The sequence below is a fragment of the Manduca sexta genome, chromosome 3 (genome assembly GCF_014839805.1).
Source record: "Manduca sexta isolate Smith_Timp_Sample1 chromosome 3, JHU_Msex_v1.0, whole genome shotgun sequence".
Classification (NCBI taxonomy): domain Eukaryota; kingdom Metazoa; phylum Arthropoda; class Insecta; order Lepidoptera; family Sphingidae; genus Manduca; species Manduca sexta.
The window spans coordinates 2,589,427-2,604,941 of record NC_051117.1 but is presented as its reverse complement, the minus strand read 5'-3'; the positions used below and the strand labels follow the sequence as shown (position 1 = coordinate 2,604,941).

At 35.6% G+C, this 15,515-nt stretch overlaps 1 protein-coding gene across 2 annotated transcripts in view; it reads right to left on the bottom strand.

The window, feature by feature from the left end:
• LOC115441217 (forkhead box protein P1) overlaps nt 1–10,514 on the bottom strand; it is a 118,534-nt gene extending 108,020 nt beyond the window's left edge. For both annotated transcript variants that reach the window (XM_030165906.2, XM_037438634.1), the window contains exon 1: nt 9,718–10,514. The gene's annotated coding sequence lies outside the window, so the exon portion shown is untranslated. The remainder of the gene's footprint in view (nt 1–9,717) is intronic.
• Nucleotides 10,515–15,515: the final 5,001 nt, after the last annotated feature.

Genomic DNA, 15,515 nt, shown 5'->3' with positions numbered 1-15,515 from the left:
TAACTTCAAGCAACAAGCAGGTCGCACGGTATGTTCTCGAACAGGCAACAACAACAATCGATAACAATATTACTTTGAAAAGATAGGCAAGATTTCTTAGCATATACTAACAAAAAATAACTTTTTGCTACCAAATGGTGCTGAGTAACTCTTGGTAACGTTGCTTCACAAAGTCACAGCGGTGAGGATTCACATTACTAAATAAATAGAAAAACAACACACGTCACACCATTCCTGAAGTGTCACAAGGCACCAACTTTATTTTATGACGTTGGAGCGTGCCTAGCGTCATATCGGGCATATTCCAAACTCCGGACTCATACCAAACAGAAAACCTCAATATTTTGCCCGGTCCGAGATTCGAACCCATTACCTCAGAGTGGTGTACGCTCGCCACAACATTGCCACCGCATCAATAAATAGTTTTATAATTCGGATAGGTTATTGCCCGGTAGTATATCTGCGCGGAGGGTCCAAGTTTAATTCCCAGTCGAGGCAAATATTTATTTAGACAGATGTTTGTTCTCGGGTCTTGTTTGTTTGTTGTTTTGTATTTTGCCCACGCCACCCACGGCACGGCCTGCGAGTATTTATATTTATTTTAAAGTATATTCGTGTATGTAAGCGGCGATAGCCTAGTTGGTTGTGGAAGGGACTGCCAAGACGTCTGTCCGCAGGTTCAAATCCCAAGGGCACACACCTCTGACTTTTCTAATAAAAATATGTGTGTATTCTCTATGAGTTATCGCTTGCTTTAACGGTGAATGAAAACATCGTAAGGAAACCTGCATACCTGAGAAATTCTCTATTAGGAATTTTCGAGGGTGTGTGAAGACTACCAACTCGCACTAGGCCAGCGTGGTGGACTAATGCCTATTCCCTCTCAGTAGAGAAGGCCCGTGCCCAACAGTGGAACAGTATATAATAAGGGGCTGATATTATTATTAATTCGTGTAGGTATGTAGCCATGACTAGAACGAAGGAAAAAAGTACATTGTTACTCTTGGTGGTTAAAATGGAAATAAAACGCAAAAATAACTGGTATACCTAAAATTTTAAGTCATTAATTCATTCATGAAGACGCGCCCTACCACCTTTTGAGCGGGGGTGTTGCGAGGTGTCGCGGGGTAAGGGGACTGATGCAAGCACTTTCCTCGACGCTATTTATAGTAGTGTGCGTGTGCATATATACTGCTGACGCACACTGCAAGCGACTAAAGAAAGTAGTGGGCGCGCCTTCGTAGATGAAATGATGCGACTACCCAGATAGAATAGGTTTGCAAATCGCAAGCAACTTCGGCGACTGTCAATTCTATAGAAGTTTTGTATATAAATTATTAGCGTCTGCGCGATGCCTTATTTGAAATACAATGTGGAGTCAGTCACAAAATCGTTACCTTCTCTCGTTGTGTACACCTACCTCTTTAGTCTCTGCACCACCTAAAGGTTGACTGGTAGAGAATGCCTTCGGCATTAAGTCCGTCTTTATACTCTTTGTATATAAAGTATAATACAATAAAAAAAAATAACAAATTCAAACTTCAAAACGCCCATACACCTTATATTCAATTTTTTTGTGTGAAGGAAAGTAAATGTCTTTTAATAAAAGGTAAGCGGCGATAGCCTAGTTGGGTGTGGAACGGACTGCCGAGACGAATGTCCGCAGGTTCAAATCCCAAGGGCACACACCTCTGACTTTTCTAAAAAATCATGTGTGTATTCTTTGTGAATTTATCGTTCGCTTTAACTGTGAAGGAAAACATCGTGAGGAAACCTGCACATCTGAGAAGTTCTCTATAGGAATTTCGAAGGCGTGTGAAGTCTACCAATCCGCACTAGGCCAGCGTGGTGGACTAAGGCCTAATCCCTCTCAGTAGTAGAGGAGGCCCGTGCTCAGCAGTGGGCAAGTATATAATACAGGGCTGATATTATTATTATTATATGTAGGTAACTATACATGATCATTTAAGTCGAGTTTGTTTCGAATAAATATTATTTATTCGACACAAGACAGGGTTGGTGTTTGCACTGACCTTTACTTTATTGTTTTACTTCTTGTTAATACAAATTTTCGTCGATAAACGAAGTTTTAATGATAAATAAATTCACATTAGGTTGCATTAAAATGTAGATGATATTATTAATTATGCAAATGTTTGTATAATATTGTTTGTAAGAATTTTTGTAGAATAAATTATAGGTAAATAATTTTTTGCCGGGCATTTCTTCCATTCTGAATATCCGTGAAAGTCATTAAAATGAAATGTCACGGGGCGGACTCCCCGTGACCACGAAAGCTGCAGTCTTTGAAACGTTGGAATAAAATGATAATATAAAAACTGTGATAAAATCTACGAAATAGTTTTATATTTATGTCTAACATTCGCATAAACATAAAAAATCATCATCGAAAGGCATTTAGATAAGTAACGAAGCTTTACCTTTTTTACATATTTGTGATATTCAATTGATTGCTATTTAATTTTATAGTTCCTTCCATTATGCTAAGGCCATATTGCTCTCTGAGGCCAGGCTAGGATCTTTCTACATGTATTAAAACCGTATTAATGAATATACCGTTCAAGTTTTTAGAGGAAATTATAAAATATAGTTGAAATGTAGAGGTGGGAAATCCATTTGTGATTCATATAAACCAATTCATATAAAAACATAAGAATGTTTAAGTGACGTGCGATACGATTACCGCTGCCGCTCTGACCTCCCGGGTTCAAATCCCGGGTAGGGAAAGTTTTTTTTTAAGTTTTTCTGCTCAATATCAGCCCGGAGTCTGCAATATGCCCGTCGCGAAAAGTGATGACACTGGTTATTCCTCTGCCTATCCTTTCGGGGATGAAAGGTATGCAAAAAATATATTATTATGACCACTGGATAAAGAGCAATGTACTTTTTAAAATAGAATAATTAAAACACAAATAAATACAACTGTCGATGCAGTAATATTTAAAGCAAGAGAACTTGCTAAAGTAAACTTTCATAAGCAATTTTTACCGCCTGAACTATCACTGCAAGCTGATTTTTACAAATTTTGAAACTTGCAGGACTTGTTGCATGTGTATATAATTATTGAAATAATGCTAGAGAAAACTATCAGGTAATTATTGCGCAATATTTATTATTTGCTGCAGGCACCTGCTAGTGTAAATTAAACTTAAAACCTGCATTTAATTTGTATTTTATCCAATACTTAAAAATACTGCAAATTAATATTCGTCATCTGACATTTGATAGATTTCCTAAACGATATTTAGAATGTTAATGTGTTCATAATAATTAATAATGCAAAGTATGGAATCTAGCCAATGAAACCGAATATTTACAGTTTAGTTAACAAACAACCGAAGATTTAGAGTTGATACGTCCTAGACAGAAGTCTGTTAACTTAATGATTTCTGATCACTTTATATATTATAATATTTAATGACTTCTGTTAACGCGAATGTTAGACATTATAAAACTTTCATTTCAGTTTTTATATTTTAATTATTTCCCGACGTTTCGAAAACTGCAGCCTTTTTGGTCACGGAGCGGACTGAGGTGTTGTTCATCCGAAAAGTCAGTTACAATATCTACCTACATTTTACAATTTTAGCTGTTGGTGGTCCGATCTACGCAGCACAAGCTCACAGTGTCTTGAAGTTTGGCAGCTGGTCTTCGAAATGTCGGAAGAAAATTATATAAAAACCGAGATAAAATCCGCAAAATTGTTTTATTTTTTTCTCTGTTAACTTATTTATACTTTTTATAATTAAAATAATCATTATGCGAAACTTTGTATTGTGTTAAACAGTTAAGAGAAAGGAAAACAATTGTATATATTTAACTGATAGTGTCTTAGATAGATGCATTTTAGTTTTTAAGAAATAATAATATATTTTTTTTAATTATTTATGCAGTTTAGTTGAAATATTAGAATTGCCGCACTCAGAGCCACCACTTAATATCATTGATCAAAAGCCATGTGTTAATGTAATAGCTTCTATCTATTTCGGAGAAGGGGGATGTCAGTATCCTAGACAAAAAGTAATGACTTCCCTGTACTAGCAATTTGAAAATTTTGGCCGTTTTTGCAGTAGTAAGCTGCCTCAAAACCCTTTGAATGGGATATCACGCAATTCTGGAGCGGCCACGGGCCATCCTCCTATGGCGCTCCCGACCAACAAATTAGGTCTTAGGCGAGAAATGTACAGACTCGCATTTTCTCGCGGTTCTACCGAAATACAAAGTATTTTATATAAAAGTAATCTATATAAGACAAGAAAACTGTAGTTCCAAATGTTAGCACTTAAACGAATTCTTAATTATTAAAAATATTAGCTTTTGCTCTTGACTTCTCTGTGTTAATACCTCTTCCTGGAATAAAAACCTCTCAGAGGTATGTGACTAAATATAAATGAAGAAATTTTCAAAATTGATTGAACAGTTTTCGAGTTTGTCCATTACATACATACAAAACAAAATCTTTTCTTTATATTAGTCTATATAAATCCTCAAAACAAAATCTTTGCACTGCAATCCTACGCAAGTATTGTGCTAGATATTGTCCTACGGCAACGCGTTGGGTAAACAATTACATACAAATAGTCCAGTGGAAATGGAATCCGCGACCTCTCACGTCTCAAACTGGCTTCGACACGCCAAACCACAAATCTTAATATGAACAAACATATAGATTGCTAAATAAATAGCATTAACGTTAGGATACCTATGCTAACTCATCACCGGGGGTAAGCAGTGATGGAAGTCCACCGACCAACTTAGTTTTTCGCGCAGGTTGGCTTGGAATTCATTTGTAATAATATACTATATTAGCTTTTGCCCGCGGTTTCGCCAGCCTGAAGATTATTCCGGGATAATAAGTAACCTTCCTTCCCTAGGTCTATAAACTATCTTCGTATGAAATATCATCGAAATCAGTTCCGTAGTTTTTAGATTATCGCGTTTAGATAGACGCGGCGGAGGACTTTATTTTATAATATGAAAGGATTAAAATATGTCCTTTGTCCTATCTTATAATTTAAGACACGGAATAAAAAAATATACGATTAAAAAAAGAGATCATTAATTTACGCTCACAGGCCAAAGTTTATGTCGTACAAAATTTCATCAGAATCTGTCCAGTTCAGTGAAAGAGTTCGTTAATAAAACTTTTAAAGTGATGTTTTACTTTTCACATACTAAACCACTTTGAACCCATTAATAAGTGCTGTACATATTTTTAGAGTTCCCGTGCACAGAGAAGGTGAACAGGACCCTGTTTATGCACGCTTTGTCTGTTTGTTCTACAACGAAAGGATTCTTTCTAAAAAAATATTTTATACCCTAATAGGTAAGCTGATATTTTACAGAATATGCTAAGGTTGATAAAAGGAATAATTTACAAGCACAGGATTTTTTTTAAGTATTCTTGTTATTGCCAGACTTTAAAATACTGTGAGCTCATTCTGCGTAGATCAGATCGTCAACAGTTAAAAAATTTACATATGTAATTGTAAAGTGTAGGTAGACATTGTAACCGACTTGCGGACTACCAACTCCTCAGTCCACCCGTGAAGATAGTCAACTGACGATTTACGTACGTAAAAAAAAAAAAAAAAGCACACCCCTGACCATGAAGTCTGCAGTCTTCGAAACGTTTAAAAAAAAACAATATAAATAACCGCCATAAATTCCGTTAATAATTTAATTTCTATGTCTCACATTCGCGTATACAAGAAATCATAAAAAAAAGTCTAAATCAAAACAATATCGGCCAAATGGTATCTCGCATTCACAGAACCCTCTCCGACACTTAAAATTAAACTTACACATGCATCCTAAAGCTTTTACTTAAGATACTAAGCACACAAACGAAAAAAACTGAAGCGAAGACCCTTGTTTTTATAATCTCAACCGCCCTTTATTTGCCTTTCCCAGTACGGGATCGGTGCGACATTTAGAACGCCGTGGGATTTGATGTGAACAAAGTTATTTTTACTATAACTATTAATTTAGTAAACTTTATAATATTTGGAGGTAATTAACAGTAAATAAATAGCTAAATGGAAATTGATAAAATTATTAATAATAGTTTGTGATCTTCGTACCAATGATATGGATTATTAGTTATTTTCCAGAAAAATCAAAGTAGGACTTTTACAAGGTTTTTTGAGTTGACTATGTACGAATTTGGTTTAAATATCGACGTTTGAAAGGCAATTATATTATCTAAGCGACAAATATACTGAAAATGAATTACAAAATAAAAAACACAAATCCTTTATTGCTCAATGTAGGTACTTAATACAGGTGGTTTTAAAATATACAAAATGTTTCAATACATTCTACCGGGATAGGTACCGGTGTGCAATACAATATTAGTACAGTGTAGTAACACTGTGTACTCAAAAAAAGTAGTAACTTTTACATCGTTTTTTTTTATATAATAAATAACATTAGATTATATCTTTCTACGTGAAGGAAAACATCGTGAGGAAACCTGCATATCTGAGAAGTTCTCTATAGGAATTCCGAAGGTGTGTGAAGTCTACCAATCCGCACTAGGCCAGCGTGGTGGACTAAGGCCTAATCCCTCTCAGTAGTAGAGGAGGCCCGTGCTCAGCAGTGGGCAAGTATATAATACAGGGCTGATATTATTATTATATTATTATATCTTTCTATAGTAAAAAGTTGGATTGTTATGAATTTTCATATTAAAATCAAAACTTTAAAGCACTCTACGCAAAAGTATACTTGTCGCTTAGATATATGTCAAGTGCCAAGCGTCAATATAATTTTAATGATATATGTTTACTCAAATGTTGGAAATGGAAACAAAATATTGCAGATTTTATCGATCAATCGTTCTGTCTGAAAACTTGGCATATATGGTGAGTAACACAATAATAACCACCACACATCTCATCTCTGCGTTACCCAAATGTTGACTGTTAGAAAATGCCTCAGGCATGAAGTTCACCTGTATACATTTCCAGTCTTACTTATAAAAAAATCGCAAAACTATGCTTATTTAAAAGACAAATTTATTCGATCAGCTGTAAGTCAAAACCCGTCATCTTGCCTCTGAGGTTTAAACTAGGAACCGGTGATGTTTTTGACAACTATTTAAACAATTTTTAACCACCTCTTAACGCTAAAACAAGTTTATAAGTAAGGCTGTTAGTGTATATAAAATTTAAATAAATAATAAAAATTAAAGTGAAAGTATAGGCCTACTTCTTGAAGTTACCCTTCGCTAGTGCAGGGTCGGTCAAAGTCGAACATAATGTATAGTCAGGCGCGAATATAACTGAATAAATTCTCTTGAAATCTATAAGTAGGTACTTTTGTGTCCTAAGACGCGAGTCCAACATTCAAATGGTTAAGTGCATGGTGAATTTGCTTGCAACTTTAGTAATTGCGTTATTAAAGCTGCAAGTTTTAGCTTACACGCAAGTGTGAAGTCATACTTGCGTGTGCAAGTACTTGTACAATGAAGACAGCTTCACCAATTTTTTTTTGTCAGAAATAAACTAAGGTTCAACTTAATCTAAAATTTTCAAATAAACTTACCGCATATGTTTGAAATTTCTGTACTTTATCTAAGACTAGCGACCCGCCCCGGCTTCGCACGGGTGCAATGCTGTTACTAAATACACTACAGAAAAACTGTGAACGTTGTATATAAAAACATAGCGCCCCGCTCTGGCTTCGTACGGGTATAACATAACAAAATAACAGTATTTCTCCACTATTTAATGGATGTTATTATACATATAAACCTTCCTCTTGAATCACTCTATATATTAAAAAAAAAACGCATCAAAATCCGTTGCGTAGTTTTAAAGATTTACGCATACAAAGGGATATAGGGACAGAGAAAGCGACTTTGTTTTATACTATGTAGTGATTTTTAAATAAACTTCACACGTCCGTTTGAAATTATTGTGCATTATTTGTGTTCGACTGTACACCGTCCTTCAACGATCGCCACAACTATGCCGGCCCTTACAATCATAACCAGTATTAGACGCCCCTTTGGTCGCCCGTTACTCTCGGACAAGTTCAAGGCGCATAGCCTTGAGTTAATGCATGTCTACATTTAAATATTTTTTATTAAGCCTGCCAAGTTCATGGACTTGTTATATTTCCGTTTTCGTGATGGCGACTGAGAATTGCTAACTTCGACAGATCTTACTTAGAGGATATCATATAGGCGGGGACAATTCGTGACTTAAAAATAAACTAATTTTTCAGATTTTATCGCTTTTTATATTTTAGTTTTCTCCCGACGTTTCGAAGACTTTGCAGCCTTCATGGTCACGGGAGGACTAAATCCGAAAAATAGTTTAATTTTAATGTCGAACATTCGCATAAACATAAGAATTCATGACTTTCTTATTTATAAGTGATAAACGATTACATCTTTCATATTTAACAATCAAATTCCTGTAAGACTTCAAATATTAACGAAGGTCGATATTGTCCAGCCATTCATATAAATTGAGCATAAAAATATTCATTATGTTTATATGGGAACATTATCATATTTATTGTATCAAATATTATAACGCGTCATGGGTACTTCAAGTACCTACAGAGGTTTGAAAAGGTAGTTTGTAACAACTTCCCGATATACAAAAATTAATGGGTTTAATAATATTGATTTATAATTAATTTAAATAGAGGAAACCGGGACATCTGGCACAGATAAAAGAACAAATTAATTTTTTTTAATAAAACATGATTTTGTTTAACCTAGCCTTGAGAAGAAAATGCAGATTTCGCATCGGTGAACTTAATTATGTGAGATTTCGATAAGTATTTTATAATTGCCTAAAATATTGTTTATTAGATTGAGATGTTATACAGTTATCACTTAGTATTAGTGTATTTATTTGATTTTCAGTTACCAATGACAAGGTCAGAATGAAAAAAAAAATGATTTTAAAGATATAAATGATGGATGAAATCGAATGTGTCGAGTTTCCTCAATCCACGTACCATAGTGTTGTTTTTCGTAAACCTACCTACACCGGAAAAACATTTGCGCGATTTACGAGTATTTGTTTCGAGTTGGTTGGAGGTTCACTTCCTGGATGTGGTATAAATATTCGGGGGCCCAAACCTTTACATAATTTAACATTATACTACTGCTTATAAAATATGCAAATGAATGGCGGTATGTTTACGTTGAAATAACTCCATATTTAACCAAAAGAAACTTTGCGAACAAACAACTTGGAACCAGCATGAGTTTTGGTCACTTAGTTACAGCGTGGTAATTACATACGGCATAGATAATAAATAACACATATTAGTGAAGAGCGTTTATTACATTTCGCGTTTACACAAAAAATTTGGTGGCGTGATGTCAAAAATCAATACAAAGATAAATGGGGATACGAGTACGTGAGTAAACATGGCGGGCTGTGTTCCAACATTTTTTTCTATAACCATAAACGTCGGACATAAATTAAAGAGTCAACTCATCAAAGTTTCGTCTTCGCCTAAATACATGACAAGTAACCGCTCCCTCCGTGCCTCCCCTCTTACACGGAGTGACAATAAGTCGCGTACGCACACGAGCGCGATGTTTGCTCACTCACACACGCACAGCGCCGGCTAGGTATTCGGTTTCCCGCCACCGGCGCGAACACGCACACAAAACACCGCGAGCAAACAATACAAACACCAACACACAAGTAAATTTAAACTCACCTCAAAATAAATCCATTAGAAAACACACTTGTTCAAACAACTAGCGCTTAGCCTCGAAAACGCGTTGAAAAAACACTCCCAGCATCCGATGTGTGCTCAACACTTTTCCAAACTTTCTGTGCAGCCTACTTCTTCGGCACTTCGCGGACGGCTTATAGTTCCCGCCAAAACGTCAATTCAAAATTCGAACGCCGCGATTCACCGACGACAAAACAACAAACCCGCGCTAATCGCACTCTGATTTAGAACTTAAATTATCGTATTTATTTTTTAATCAAGGTTGCCGGCCGTTATCTGTACAACTAGGTCTTCGGGTGAAGCGAAATCTTGATTCGCGAACATTTTTTCCAACACACGCCCGAAATCGCTTCCGCAATTTGACAACACGAGTTTTAAACAAACGCAAAATAAAATAACCGCGACAAGTGGCCCCAACACTTATTAACACACGTTGCGCGTTAAAAATAAACTATGATTAACTGCTATTAAGATTCGCGGAGACAACTAGAGGCACCGGCGAGCGACGTGCAAATAGGTTATGAAAAACAAATCGAATACGTTAAAAAAATAATAATAATAACAAAAAAATGAACAATTATTTTAATGAACAATACGAATCGCGAATTTGTTTACCGCGTCGCTATTTCGGTCGCTAGGAGCGGTGCCGATATGAATAATTATCGCCGGCGAACGAACATCGACGCATAGTTGTCGTTTCATAAAACGTGCGCGTTAAAACTGAGTCGAAAGGCTCGCCCCGTGTCGGAGCATAGCGCCGAATAAAATAAACAACAATATACCTAAATAAGCGGCTCGACGGGCGCGGCGGCGTGTGCGTGCGCGGCGCTGTGTGCGTGTGTAAACAAGGGGCGACGGGGCCCGCGAGGCCTGTCGCCGACGCCGCGCCACACGCCGCGCCACAACGAGCAATCCGCCACATCCGTGGCGACACACACTTATTGCTACACTCATAGTCACTTTCCAAACTTATTTCTACAAATACATATTATACATACTACGTTGACCGACCGTACTTTATATTATTAAAGCCAAGGTACCTCTCCGATCTGTCTGTCAAGTTTACTTGGCTGAATGACTGAATCGATTTCTGGGATACATGTGTTATGGATATATTTTACGTATTTTTTTATTAACCTCGAAGACCTCGTCTTTCATGTCCTATCACAATTTCATGAAAATGAACATGATTATTATTATACAGAACATTACCCATCAAGTCCAGATAAATCGCTATAAACATTGCTAATAAATAAAAATAGACTATATTAGTATATTATTAGTAACATCTCGTTTTAAACATGTAGCTTTCAAGGCTATAATAATCATAGACGCTATTTTTGAACATTGAAAATAATAAATTTCTACTGAAATCTTACATGTTCAATGAGTGTTTTTTTTTGCGAATTATAAACTTAATTATTAAATAATGTATAATATATTATATGAAGTGCAGATGTTCAAAGTTATGATGTTTTTAATTAGCTAAATTCACATAAAATTTAAGAGCATACTTGACTCATCTGTAGAAAAATTCCTATGAATTTTACTGTAGGACTATATCTGTAAATACATGTAAGGAAATACTTACAATTTGATATTGCTGTAATCAAAATTTATTGAATATAAACAAAAAAACAAAGACAAATCCGTAAAAGATAAATTTGCACTAATAAACCTAGTGGAAAATAATAAAGATATCGTAAAATATTTTTTGTGAAACAGGGTGAATACTCTAAATAATTCTGATTTTATTATTACTTAAAGTCGTTATCTATAATCTTGTAATAAAGATATTGCCAACGTTAATAAGAATATAATCTTACGAAACCTAATAAAGAAAAGCCATTTCTGATGTACAACTGTTTTTTATAATGCAAAATACTTGTATGACAAGTCACAGAGCCTTATTATCAATAGGTCATCTTTTTTATTTGGGTGATATTGATGCTTTATATGCATGTTTGTAACGAAGGATTTCAAGGCGAAGTGGTGGGTGAGTTAACTGGTGGTAACTTGTTAGCATCCGAGAATACAAAAATTATGAGGGCGTTATTGACTAGGAGGAGTTAGGAATTGGTCTATATCCGAAAACACCAATAAAAACAACTACATATTTATTACGATATATTACATCATAGGTATTGGAATATTCAAGATTGTTTCCATTCTACAAACGTCTTTAATCCAATATGAACGGTTCCATATTCGGAAACCTGGACCCTACAAGACTTAGAACCAGTATAGTTGTAAGTTCAACAGTAAATATGTCATGCATTACTAAAATCGACACAAATCTCTTAATCCCTTTCAATCTTAACCACCACCATCACCAACATACTTCTGCATCAGTATTGTATTTGTAGAATATATTTTCAAGAGACCATAAGCTAGTATCACCCTTTTGCGAAAGAACAAAACAACATGCTATTCAGGAAGACATATTTCTTGTCAACAGTCATGTTAAATAATATGTATAATGTGACTTTAAATGTCATATTATTGTTATGCCTGCATCTTGTACTAAACCTGATCCGATACGAAATTAACGAGCCAAAATACAAGATATATGATATAATAAATTTATTTTCCACTCGCTGCAGTCTAAATAAATTTAATACGTACTATATATTTTATATTTGCATTTATACACTCACCCCAAGGCTAGATAATATCGTACTGTGCTGCAGAATGTTGTGAAATCGTTCCAAATAAGATAGTTGATTTTTATTATATTATTATTATTGAATCTATAAAACACACCTTCTTTTATAAGTACGGATAATCAAAAATAGAATCAGGTTAGCTTAGCTTTTCGATAAAATCTATTTACTAACCCCAGAAGCTAGGCATCCCTACTAGAGTTTTCAGTTTGTTCTACAGACAGCTTTCATTTCGAACAATATGGACTAAATCAGTTATCACAGTCAAACATTATTCCCCAATCATCAAACAAACTCAATTTGTATCCTAGTAACATTTATGTTAACTTTTATAACTTATACAATATACCATTTAAACAGTTTATACAAAGATATTTATGAATCCGTTAAAAACTCGCTGAAAATCCACGCGCATTTTCTGCCGGTGTCCAATCGCGCCCGATTCCCCCGCGAGAATAAACATATGACGTCACCGGCGGGTAAACAAACAAACAAACACATGCGCCGCGCTCATGTTTCCTTAATACAATTATTATTTCGAATGTGGAACGCGGGCGGGACGGACGCGCTCCACGGCCATAGACTTTTTGCGATTTATTTTTAATTTCGCGAGGTTATGGCATAGACTAGCGGACAGTGGCGCTCGCACATTGTCTATTCGAATTAATTATGCCAGTTAGCGCCGAACAATTTAAAAATAAATTTCGTTTTTTTGTTTATGGGACTGGCACGCACCGTGTACTTCACACAATCAGTTCCACGATAAATAACGCTACGTTCATAAAACATCTTGTCAAATTGACGTCAATGTAAAACAATTATTGTTATTACTCGTATATAAATACATACTTGTTAATACAAGTATGCGGCTCGTACTCATATCAACTAGTGTTTGTTGTTCGTTTATGCGAGATAACTGAACTTGAATGCTTGTTATTTTTTAATTAAAATCATATTTTTATTACATCTTTACGATAACAAGAAAAGGATTATGCTTAGAATGAATAAATGGGATAGATTTTTCTTGCGACCCCGATAAAATTTTATAAATAGAATATTTTTTGTAGCTAACTATAATTGGATTTCTATAGAAACCAATTAACCTGTTTTGAACATTATAATGTCTATGTACTTGTTTACTGTATTTGTAACGCCAAATTACCTTAAAAATGAATGGGTTTTTTCAACGGGTAGTTCCCATATCTTGGCCAAACTGATTTAATAGCTGTAGGCTCAAAAAACATCATCACTTTGGCATTATAAATTTACATGGGTCGTGAAAATTCCTTGAGTACCCCGACTTTTGCGATGTTGATCTCTGTCGGTATAAGCATAATAATTTAAGTTTCTTTGCCTGTAATACGTACACTTACTTTTTAAAAACCTAAATTGTTTAAATGCCTTAATTACAAGACTTACTGACTATTAATGACGAGGCTGTATGGGCTAGAACCCTTTGCCTACCCAATAAAAAAGGGAAAATCAGAATTTAAAAAAAAATCCTGAACTACTGCTTCGGTTCTTTATAGCTTGCGCTACTATAAATGTCCGAATGCTACAGGCTACTTCTTTACCTGGGAAAGTTTAAGCGCGTGGATCCTCAACAATAGGTAAAAAGGACAAGAATACTTTACAACATAGGTTATGTTTCATCGTCATGTGATGTCAGTAATTAGTCAGCAGGTAAAAGGAGTCACGCATGATGTGACGTGCAGCACGGCGGCTTTTATACTTACGAAAAATTACGTTCCTTTTCGCAAAACCAAAGTTCATTCTGTACTTAATTATTATAAAAACGTAATGTGCGGGGATATTCTATAAAACTTGAACAGAAAAATAATTTCGCCATGTTGTAGTATAATGATTTCTTGTACTGACTAAGTATCTTAACTTTAAAGTGAAAGACCATGCCCTCAAAATAATTGTTCATTTTCCTGTCAAGCTATAAGTATTGAAATTAAACCACAATATTATCGTTAAATATCATCTATCAGAAAACGAAACTATGACTACCAGTGTCTTCCAATACATCCCGAGAAATAAGCCAATCATTTAGTTATGAAGAAGTATACCAAATAATTCTGATTGATAATTGACTGCCTCGGTGGCATAGTTGTATTACGGTACAAATTGCAGTGCTGAGGTCTCGGGTTCGATCCCAAAGTCGGGCAAAATAATATTATTAGGTTTTTTTACTCAATATCAGCCCGGAGTTTGGCATTTGTGCCCGAATTTCGGGACTCGAATGATGGGCCGGCCGAGATTTTAATAATAGGACGGAATACGCACGGCGAAAAGTACACCAACTGCGCCTCTGCCTACCCCTTCAGGCGTATAAGACGTGAATCGATCGGAAGATGGTTTAGGTTATTTTATTCACGAAGACGCGCCCCACTGTTTTTTGAAGAAGACGCAAGGCAAGGGGACTGATCCAAGCCTCTACGTTCGGCATTGTAGTATACGTGCATCCACCCTGCTCACGCACACTGCAAGCGATTGGGGAAAGTGGGGCGCGTCTTCGTGGATGAAATGATCTGTAATTGGAATAGCTAAAATCTGCCGTTTGACGCAGAGCAATATCGCTTCTGCTCTCTTCTTTGATAATACGAAGTTGCACTGACATTAAGACACATACCGATGGGGAGTAGCCAGCGGAACAACGAGATTAATGAGGTCTATTGATTGTTATAGCATGGTGAAGATATTTTCGATCTACATACAGGTAGCCAAATAAAACGATCAGTTCGATACCTCAGCTCCTTGATCTGAAGGATCGACGTTTCCGTCCGAGATCGGGCAAGTTTACAAGATTAGAAGGTAAGTCTACGAGATAGTTAGACCAGATCAGGATTATATCTTCCAGGAGACAACTAATGATAAAAAAAAATTTACAGGCAACCAGTAAAAATAACATGAAAAATTACACGTCGATTTTAGAACCACCTCCTTTTTGAATTCAGTTTATAAAAGAAATCCTCTTGCTGACTACTAGGTAACTGGATGGTTGAAAAAGTATGCGACGCCGACACCATATTAAAATTAGACAAATTCGGGAAGATGATTTACCCACTCTACGAAACGAAGAACTTGGATATCTCACAGGAAATCCCGGTAATG